At 38.9% G+C, this 9,848-nt stretch overlaps 1 long non-coding RNA gene across 1 annotated transcript; it reads left to right on the top strand.

Moving 5' to 3' along the window:
• Positions 1-66: 66 nt before the first annotated feature.
• LOC118227453 lies at positions 67-1,928 on the top strand. Its single transcript, XR_004765284.1, has 2 exons — positions 67-204; positions 846-1,928. It is a non-coding gene; the product is annotated as an uncharacterized LOC118227453 (long non-coding RNA).
• The last annotated feature ends 7,920 nt before the right edge of the window (positions 1,929-9,848 follow it).

Genomic DNA, 9,848 nt, shown 5'->3' on the forward strand with positions numbered 1-9,848 from the left:
TAGAGCAATTGGCTTAACCGTTTGTCATTCAACGGGATATGCCACTCGATGGTTAAAGCGCGCATCAATCAATCTCACAGTGTGTTCGCAACCTCTGTATTTAAGCAAGCCTGTCCGGGGTCTTCTCCTGAAGCGGCTATCATTTCTCCGAGTGTAAGCTGTCCTTGGTTTTTTCTCTCTGAAGGAAACAAGCAGTCTGATATGGTAGGCTACAATTGTTGTTTACGCGTGAACATTATTCGAGTGTTGGTCTAAGCCATGTCGGTGCATACCACATAAAAATAATATATTAATAAGATGTGCCATTTTAACATTCCTTCTTTCGGCCATTTTCATAAGAAAAACGATGTTCACGTAAATTCACCACATTCAGAGCTACAGACTTCGTAGACATCCAGCCTAGCGTAGGTACCCTACATAGAGCCCTTATGTCCTTGAAATATATTGTATTTAAAATATGATGCGTAGATTATTAAATTAAAAAGTAATTACGTGGATAAAAGGCTATTTCTATATATATATATATATATATATATAACGGGACAGCATTGGTGCTTACACGAAAAACTACATCTCATACAACCTTGTTAATGGAACTTTTTATTACCCTTCAGATGCAAGGAATTAGGACCTTCAGAGTCCAAGGGGACAATGAAAGCAGCGGGTTTTATCTTATGTATCCTAGTAAACCATACATCACGGGAAAGATCATTTCAAATGAGAATCTTAGTCTTAGGCAGCATATTCTAAAAACAGTCCCTGTGTCACTTTGCTATATGTTTTGGTAAATTCACGGAACCAATTAATTAATGTTTTTTTTTTTTTTTTTTTTTTTTTTAATTTAGAGCAGAGGCGAGTGGAATGACAAAACATCTCTTCTGCATTAACGTCGCCATCATGAAAGCAATCACCGTGAGGCTCCGCTCCGAGCCCGTGGTGGATTAGCCGCGCCACTGTGCTTTCGAACGCCTGAGATGCATTGTAATGACACCAATCTCATTTAGACATTCAAATGAGTCCAACTGAATAAACACACTTTCCGCAGTATATTTATGGGTCGTATTATGACCGCCCACGAAAAGTGCTGGACAGCTTAACTGTCATCACAAGAAAACTGTTTATGGAAAATAGATTAATACAGGGCCAGTGTTCACAATCAAAATGAACCATAATGCACGGCAGAAAAAGTACGGTACATTTATTTCTACGTGGATATACTGGCTGTCTAAATGTATAGAATGGCCAAAATAGCCTACATAGCTCCTAGAAGTTGTGGCACCAGATTATTACAACTATATACACTTTTTCCGTAGTATTGATATGACATGAATTTACAAGAATTGGGGGTAATTAACCAAATGTTTTACCTTGAAACAACAGCACTTGAAAAAAGACAAGGCTGAGGCTCAAGAGCGGCATATAAATTGGAGACATTCTTACAATAATGAAGGACCCTAAAGTCTGGAATAAGTCCTGACCATGATAGACTCAGGACTATGCAATACTCGACTGGGTTCCTGCACTGGCTGCACAGTATTAGTGCACAAAAAACCCTCTCAGTGCCCTAGACCAGTCTAGCCTATGTGGAAATCTAACTCCCACAATACTTTTTATATATGTAGTAGCTTTTCTCTCCACCACAATGCATTCATCACATTCTTTTTCTTTCAGCACCTTGGCCTGTGTATAAATAAAACAGCCCGGATGTTACCCTGAAGTAAACAAAATGTAAACAAAATATTTCTACACCATGATTTAAAAGGAGCAATGAACCTGAAACAGTGTGATCATGCATTCCGTAAAATATGGTAAAACCCAGCAATACTATTAGTCAACCACCAACAACCCTTTGAAGTTCATCACAGGAAATATAAATCTGGAACGACCTTGAAAACTCAAGACAAATGATTAAAGTTAAATAACACCTATGAAATTGCCTAATAGTGTTGTTACCGCTCCCATTATGATCTGTTAGTTTGTGAATGTAAGCAGATGTTATTCTCTGAAGCCTACGGTACGTGTTCTGTTTCAGTTTCTTAGCTGCGCTATGCATGTCCTTTGCTCTGCTGAACTAAAGACTTGTACTGCATGTATTGCTGCAGCATGTGAGAGCTGAGTCAGCAAGTGCATAGAATGTGTAAATTCAACCATTATTTGGAGTGCAGGGTTGGAGTCAGTTCAGTTTTGAATTCAGTCAATTTACGCAAGTAATTGAAATGCAATCATTCGTTCATTCACAAAAAAACAAAAACCCTCATAGAACATTCAAGGCATTTTCAGTTCATGAAATTAATTTAAAATCTCATTTTGTGACTTGACATTACATTTATTTGGCAGATGCTTTTATCCAAAATGACGTACAATAAGTGCATTGACTGAATTGAAATTGGAATTGACCTCAACCCTGCTAGTGTGTATATATCATGCACAACATTCTACAGTGGGGCACACACACACACACACACACACAAACACAAACTCACACAAACTATTTAATAGCTTTGGATTTTACATTTCATATATAGATGGTTAAAAGGAGGAAAATGTTTTATCTAACATCTCAGGACTGGAATTTGCAATTGATCAGTTTCCCAGACAACACGCTACAAAATGCCCCTTTTGCCCCCACCCATCTGTGTATAAGTCACCCAATTTCAAATCACTGTTAATTCATAGTGTTATCTCAAAACAGGACACAGACCCGGATTCAATTAACACTTCTCCTTAACTTTCTTTTAATACTTGGCAAGGAAACACGAACACCTGCACATACTTGTTAGTCAAATTAAAGGACAAATGTTGAATGAATCATGGCCAAATTATTTTATGAGCTTACATTATGTTCTTATTCACTTAGCTGACACACTTATCCAGGGCCAATTTTACTTGCTGGAACTTGCAGTAATTAAAGCCGAGTTCCTTGCTCAAATGTAAAATAGAAGAATTGACCAGAGTCCAGGTCTCAAAAACTACATTATTTGTTTCCTTAATAATATGCTTAGTAAATGCACATTTCCAAGGGTGATTCACCTTATGAATTTACGGTGATTCACCTTATGAATTTAGTATACACACTTTTACAGAACAACTTACAGTACAAGCCCATTACAGCACAGCTAAATTTGTTAAATACTATACATACCACAAGACTCACCCAAAATGGATACCAGCTGAATACTGAGGCATTTCAGACTAAGTGTGCACCTTGGCTGAGCATACAACCTTAATGGCTTACCTAGGAACTGAATCTACACCCATGTGGTTGCAAGACCAGTTCCTTACCTACCACACAATTGCAAATGAAAACAATAACCTTATAATAATTAACACCAGTTTTGCTCCTACCTAAAGGGGTTACTAAGATCATTGGTTGACACGACCAAATTCCAGAGGTCGCTAGGGGATGTCTGTCCACATAAGAAAGTTCTGTTTTCTGAGTATTGAGTCATACAACTTTATACTGTACCAACATGGGCACTACTGAAGATGAATTCATTTGGGTAAGAGTGTATTACAGTGAGCATATGTTACACCCTCATTATGGGGAAGTATTACACAGGGAGTTGAAGGAAGGAGGCAGGAGATAAAATTCTCATACTGACATTGTTTACTGAAACATATGAAATTATATTAATCAGAGATTCAGCTCTCATATATACCCATTCACTACTGGTGCAGCAAAGAGATATGACCCTAGATCAGGGGTGGGCAATTCCGGTCCTGGAGGGCCGGTGTGTGTGCACATTTTTGTTTTCACCAGTTACCCTAGCTAAATGAGCTAACTGGCTGTATACACCAACATTGGTTCACTGATAGATTAGATCACAGTAAAATGTTTCACATGGTGACAAAAGAACAGTCTTCAGTGGTCATTCATGCGCTTATCAAGAAATGTAGCTAAAATGTCAGATGCCGTAAATGTTATGGCTAATTAAGTAATTAAGGTCAGAAGTTGCCATGAAAACCAGAAACAGATACGGCCCTCGTTGCCCACCTCTGCCCTAGATGGACAACAAGTTCCAATTGTTCCCATTGTACTGCTGCCACCTGGTGACTGGGGGTGCATCTCCTGCTAATTGACTTCAGGTCATAGTTCATGTTTTAATCAGGTGCTTTAAAAAAGGTAGGCTGTGTTTCCCCTTACCCACATTACTATCTTTCCAACCATATAGTTTCACTGAGATTTAACAAATTTTCTTGTTGCAGCTCACCCTCTTACAACGGACCTGAACAGACCCCATATTTTTGTGGCGCTCAATGCTCCGAAAATTTACGTTTGATTTTACATTTAAAAAACTCAACAGCAAGAGCAACATCTCTTTCCAAATATAATGCCGCGGTAACTCACGAACATCCACAGATCTCAATTTGTGTTCGGATTCATCGAGGAATACTTCTACCCGAAATATGCCAACGGTGTATTCCCAAGAAAAGTCTCTTGCAGGTGGACTCGTGTGAAAATAGAGTCGTGATGACATGACGTTCGTGGAATGCGAATGTTTTTTGTAGTTTCAATCTAGCAACTTGTTGACATCACACAATTCATGGTTGAGATATTAACGATGTAATTTAGGTCATACAAAACATCCGTTAATATACCAAACATTTCAACGCTGTTATGCGCTTTAATAAAGTAAGTAACACGTTTCTATATTGAAGCTATAGGCTAACAGACGATGGCATTCTCCAAAATTAACGTCACTGCCACTCAATTTTCATAACGAACCGTGTACTTTTTGCCAATCGTTTTCCGTTTCAGGAACATAAAAAAGAGATTTAAAAAACGAGAATCAAATAGTTATTCGCGTTGCTGGGTAAGTGAAAACATACCTTAATTAATTTTTTTGGGTGAACTGTCCCTTTAACATCAGCTAGAGGGGGAAAAAACTATTAAGAATAAGTCATTTCTTTTCTAGACTGAGCGAGACTATTCACCTCTTGAGACTTTGGAGACGAGTGCACAGGTTCCAGTTTAGGGTGCCCTTTTTAATATTCTGGGAATGAGTCATTCTGCTATGGTTATATAAAGCTGGAATTTTATGACATTAGAAGGGAAGGAGTTGTAATGTGCAACAGCTTTATATTTAGAATATGGCTGTGTGCCTCAAACCTTATTTGACTCTTCAATGTGTTTGGTTTCACTAAATGTGAGACAGTAAAGGTAAAAATCGGTGATGGCAAAAATGAACTTTTTGTTAGTCATACCAGTAAACCATTATTTTTAATTAACAAGTACAGGTAGGGCACATAATAATTAACCAGAGGCTTCACAGTGAATCTTGGCTCACTAGTCCAAGCGGAACTGATTCAGTAACTGCACATTTTGGCTCAGAGTTGCCCAGTCTCTGCCTCTACAAATTAAAACTTGTTCATGACCGACCATGTTGTGTCAACCAAATGTGTTTGTGTACACTAGTTCCTCCTCATACTGACTTTGCAAGACTCACTCTATACATTCTCAGTATGTATTATGTACTTTGGAAGTCAACTCAAAAACTTCTCTTTATAAAAGTGAGGCTTGCACAATAAAAACTGAAAATGTTATTTTGTTTATGTCCTTATTTGGGGAGATGCGAAAGATAATCCTCTGAGATTGAGCGGGATATTTACTGCAGTAATACAACTTAAGTTTGTGCAAGGGTGCAACAGCAGCCTGCTCTATTTGGGAGTTTAATTCTGCCACCTTGAAAACAGCATCACCCATAATTTGTCATCAGAATATGCATTAAGGCCCATTAAGACCAAAAAGATCATTCCGTATAAGCTTTGGCTGCAACCTGTACAAGTGAGAATGAAGCTCAGGGTGTCCCTCTCTGGGGAATTCTGCTGATTTAAGCCTCCTGGTTCTCTGTGCACGTGTCCTCACCCAACAGCAATGACCATGGAATTAATTAGGAATCAGAGAAGAACGAAAAGCAGCAGCCCTCCTGGGCTGTGTTATAAAAGCTTTACTTTCATACAACTATGCATATATTAGTATGAATATACAGTATGTTTGTACTATATAATATTAAAACTCAAAGGCTTGAAAATATGCCCTGAAATTCCCAAATAGATCCTCCCATATTTTGGCATCCTGACAATGGTAGCAGACACTGAAGCATACCTTATCCATGCTAATCATTCCCTGAAGTCTTTGCAACAAGCTGCTATCGATTCAAATTCCACTGAAAATCACAGCAGTGATCAAGATTATTTTTCTAAAAATGCCCAAGTATGCAATTTGGAAAACATCAGAGTGGCTTCCATGCTCATACCTGTGTCAAGAAGAATAGGATTACCCACAATCCCCAGTGATGGGGTAGGGGTGAAGTGGAACTGACCACATCAGAAGTGTTTCTTCTTACAATTGCTCAGGTAAACCCTACACAGACTGTAATGCTGCTTTAATGCATCTTACTTCTTTTACTCTGACCACTGAGCCTCATTTCACATATCAGTGACATTTTGCCATGACAGCAGATTGCGGATGGAAGATCACCATGGTGCACTAGCTTATGTAAATGGAGACTTTCTCCAGTTACCAAAGATTAGTGAGACTGCAGAGCTCTCAAATCCATTTACTGGGAGATTACAATGTAATATCTATAGCATTTACAATACTACTGATGATATCATCTGGCCTAATGTGAAAATAATTATTACAATTAAATTGAAATTAGACCTGCAGAGGAGAATGCCATTAGTGGGTTTTGGACATGATTATTACTTTGTTACCAGCAGGTGGTGCTGTGGGCTGCTCAAACTGCTGTAGTGACTCCAGCTTCATTGAGAACCTATGAAAGCACAGTTCTGACTGACCAGTCAGCACAACGGTATACACCTTCTGGCAGAAGTAGTATAAATGACTTTGCCCTTTCCAAGGAACTTTGTTTACAATATGTTTCAGAGCCATTTAGGTTCTATTCAAAAAGTTTCTAACAGAGCAACATAATGAAATTGCATATGGTGTTCAATAAATAAAACACCTGTTTTAATGTTTTATTGTGTTTTGTAGACCACTGAGATATATATGAATTGATAGTGCCTCTGTAAACAACACACATTGGATACATTCTTTAGAATATTGAGAACACAGAACATATGGCCTTCTTAGAATGATTATTATTATGGATCATGTTTTGCCCCATTCGCCCCCCGCTCCCCCCCCCCCCCCCCCCCCCCCAAAAAAAAGGAAAAAACAATGTGTTAACGAGATTACAAGTCTGATTACTGGTTAACAACAAATAAAGCAATGCAAAGGTGCAAATGGAAGCCTTTTTAAACCAAAGGCTAAAGTAATGCAAGTTACACTTCAAATAAATAACTCAAATTGTTGGTTACTAACATTTCAGAGTTCTGAAAAAAAAAACTGGCTCGATGCTTCATGTATTGATGTGAGAGCATGCTGCATCTTATCAGTGAAACAGGACTGCATTCCTTTTCTTATGTATTTATGAGCACCCTTTGCCTTCATGGAGATGAAAATACCTTGAAGTGCTCTGTCACAGGCCTCAAAGCTCAAAGGGAACCCCGAATACAGGTGCTTCCCGAGTCTATGAAACTAACTGGCAGTAAATAATTAACTTAAAGGAAAAAAGGAGCACTTTTGGTCTGGAGCTATTTTAAATATTATGTTTTAACAATTCTAAAACTTATTATTACATTTACTTTATTACATGAAACACTCCAGCAACCAGGTAAGCATCTTTTGTTTTTATGGATGCTCCTTTGTAAGATTTTGTGGTTCTCAGTTTTCTCAGTCTTTGAATCTTTGACTGATCTAATAATGACTAATATAATATTTCTAACAGTTGATAACCGTGAGATTCGCCAACACAAGCTGTGCAAAACGGCAATATGCTCAAACGTGGCACCTGTGAATGCGCTGGCCAGAGTGCCAGATACTCCAGGAAACCGCCTACGCCCCTCCCTGCTGTGTGTGAAAACCACATCCTCCTCACTTCAGGAGAAAAAGCAACAAAAACTAATTACCAGTATACTCAGGTTACACGCACACTGCATCAGAGGGAAAACACAATCTGTCTTCACAGACCACGCGCCTGCTGAGAGCAACAGACAGAAACTCATTCCCCACGTCTGCTTGCACAGCATTATCCAGAGGCTTCTGTCAATGAAAAGTCAATTAAAGCCTTAAAAACGTAACAAATAATTGGTTCATGAGAAGTTACACAAAGCTGCCCACCCGAGAACACAGTAATAATTCCCCAGCACAGGCTGAGCGCCTTTATAAATGTAGCTGTGGATGCAGATCATGGCAGTGGCACAAAGTGCAAAATGAGCTGGCTGGATCTACCCTTGGAATTTCACTGGAATCTCCTCCTAGGTCTGGGCAGATAATTTAAATTTGAAAAAAACATAATTATCAATCACCATCGTCATTATCAACGGGATCTCCCCACATTGCTGGGATTCTTCCCTGTATTTTATCATTATTTAATATCATGAGGAAACTAGCTAAGACATGACATGAGAGCCCTCAACAGTTACACAAACATGGTGAGGAATGGTAACACCAGTACCAAAATGCCAAGGCCAACAATTAGTTACATATGCTGTATTTGTATGGGTGAAGTCCTGGGACAGCTGAGTTGCAGCTGGAAGTGGCTTTACTAAGCCTGTAGGGGGCAGTCTAATGTAGTATATCCAGTGAATGATGGTCATTAAAGATCCTTTGAAAGTTATCATATCAGTGGATGCGTTAACCTTGGTGTCCTGGTCGAATTCATAAAGATCTATCATTCAGGCCACTTACTCATCCCCCTGAGCAGTTAACAAAACAATCCTTTGATTTACCTAACTGCTTTGTTTCCCAGGTCAGTACAGCAATTGAGGAGAGCTCTTACCTGGCCTTCCTTAATAATAATAATAATAATAATAATAATGAGGTGGTCCTATATATATATATATATATATATATATATATATATATATATACACTCACTGGCCATTTCATTAGGTGACAGGAGTGGCACCCGGTGTGGTCATCTGCTGCTGTAGCCCATCTGCTTCAAGGTTTGATGTGGTGTGCGTGCAGAGATGCTCTTCTGCATACTTCGGTTGTAACGAGTGGTTATTTGAGTTACTGTTGCCTTTATATCTGCTCGAACCAGTCTGGCCATTCTCCTCTGACCTCTGCCATCAACAAGACATTTTCACCCAGAGAACTGCCGCTCACTGGATATTTTCTCTTTTTTGGACCATTCTCTGTAAACCCTAGAGATGGTTGTGCGTGAAAATCCCAGTAGATCAGCAGTTTCTGAAATACTCAAACTAGACCGTCTGGCACCAACAACCATGCCACATTCAAAGTCACTTAAATAACCTTTCTTCCTCATTCTGATGCTTGGTTTGAACTTCGGCAGATCGTCTTGACCATGTCTACATGCCTAAATGCATTAAGTTGCTGCCACATGATTGGCTGATTAGATATTTGCGTTAACGGGTGCAGTTTGCAGTTGAACAGGTGTGCCCAATGAAGTGGCCGGTGAGTGTATATATATATATATATATATTTCTTTTTTATTTTTTATTTTTCTTTAAAATGGTATTGCATTGATTTTGTACTTACATTTGTAACTTAAGGTAAAGACAGAGTCTGAGAACAGCTGCTTCCAGCTCTTCTGTCTGTACCTTACAACTTTCCCTCTGTCTTATCTTCCAGGCCGAGAGCCCTCAAAAGTGCTCCTTGAAAGTTTACATGTCGGCTGAGTGACTCCAGTCAACGCTGCTGAGAAACTCATGAATTGTGCTTTCTGGTTTACATTATGAAAGATTGTTGCCGTCAACACGGTCAAAACTGTGATAAGCTTTTCAGTCCACCTCCAAGCTAATCTTTACCCTGACCT

This window comes from Anguilla anguilla, chromosome 5 (assembly GCF_013347855.1).
Source record: "Anguilla anguilla isolate fAngAng1 chromosome 5, fAngAng1.pri, whole genome shotgun sequence".
NCBI classification, from domain to species: Eukaryota; Metazoa; Chordata; class Actinopteri; order Anguilliformes; family Anguillidae; genus Anguilla; species Anguilla anguilla.